Genomic DNA, 1637 nt, shown 5'->3' on the forward strand with positions numbered 1-1637 from the left:
AGTAACCAAGAAGAGAAATGAGTAACCAAGAAATCAGTAACCAACAGGAGAAATGAGTAACCAAGAAGAGAAATGAGTAACCAAGAAATCAGTAACCAACAGGAGAAATGAGTAACCAACGGGAGAAATGAGTAACCAACGGGAGAAATGAGTAACCAACGGGAGAAGTCAGTAACCAACGGGAGAAATCAGTAACCAAAGGGAGAAGTCAGTAACCAACGGGAGAAATCAGTAACCAACAAGAGAAATGAGTAACCAACGGGAGAAATCAGTAACCAAAGGGAGAAGTCAGTAACCAACGGGAGAAATCAGTAACCAAGCTTATTTTTGGTTGGTTACTGACTTCTCCGTTCAACTTGGAGCTGCCCTTGTGCACGATCAAGGAGGGGTATTATCCGCCACGGGGGCTTAATTTTCGCCTAAGGGGAGCGATTTGGAGGCCGTGGCCGGGTGAGGCGCGCCTTTCGAAGGGGAGGGATTTGAATTTCGGCTGCATTGAGGGTAGCTGCCCGCTGTTGTGGGTTTTTGGAGCCTGAGCCCGTTCAACTTGGAGCTGCCCTTGTGCACGATCAAGGAGGGGTATTATCGGCCACGGGGGCTTAATTTTCGCCTAAGGGGAGCGATTTGGAGGCCGTGGCCGGGTGAGGCGCGCCTTTCGAAGGGGAGGGATTTGAATTTCGGCTGCATTGAGGGTAGCTGCCCGCTGTTGTGGGTTTTTGGAGCCTGAGCCCGTTCAACTTGGAGCTGCCCTTGTGCACGATCAAGGAGGGGTATTATCGGCCACGGGGGCTTAATTTTCGCCTAAGGGGAGCGATTTGGAGGCCGTGGCCGGGTGAGGCGCGCCTCTCGAAGGGGAGGGATTTGAATTTCGGCTGCATTGAGGGTAGCTGCCCGCTGTTGTGGGTTTTTGGAGCCTGAGCCCGTTCAACTTGGAGCTGCCCTTGTGCACGATCAAGGAGGGGTATTATCGGCCACGGGGGCTTAATTTTCGCCTAAGGGGAGCGATTTGGAGGCCGTGGCCGGGTGAGGCGCGCCTCTCGAAGGGGAGGGATTTGAATTTCGGCTGCATTGAGGGTAGCTGCCCCGCTGTGGTGGTTTTTCGGAGCCTGAGCCCGAGCGGGGCGTCGGTTCCCGAGGTGGGCAGGAGTCGCTGTGCCCGTGAGGCTGCCTGGCCGAGTCGGAGTGCTGTGGGACGGCGGGGAGCGGGTTTTCCCGGGCGAGGGGGCGATCCCGAGGAAGGGGAGCGATTTGGAGGCCGTGGCCGGGTGAGGCGCGCCTTTCGGAGGGGAGGAATTTGAATTTCGGCTGCATTGAGGGTAGCTGCCCGCTGTTGTGGGTTTTCGGAGCCTGAGCCCGAGCGGGGCGTCGGTTCCCGAGGTGGGCAGGAGTCGCTGTGCCCGTGAGGCTGCCTGGCCGAGTCGGAGTGCTGTGGGACGGCGGGGAGCGGGTTTTCCCGGGCGAGGGGCCGATCCCGAGGAAGGGGAGCAGTTCCGAGGCCGTGGCCGGGTGAGGCGCGCCTTTCGGAGGGGAGGAGTTTGAATTTCGGCTGCATTGAGGGTAGCTGCCCCGCTGTGGTGGTTTTTCGGAGCCTGAGCCCGAGCGGGGCGTCGGTTCCCGAGGTGGGCAGGAGTCGCTGT

Source organism: Stegostoma tigrinum, unplaced genomic scaffold, assembly GCF_030684315.1.
Source record: "Stegostoma tigrinum isolate sSteTig4 unplaced genomic scaffold, sSteTig4.hap1 scaffold_596, whole genome shotgun sequence".
Classification (NCBI taxonomy): Eukaryota; Metazoa; Chordata; class Chondrichthyes; order Orectolobiformes; family Stegostomatidae; genus Stegostoma; species Stegostoma tigrinum.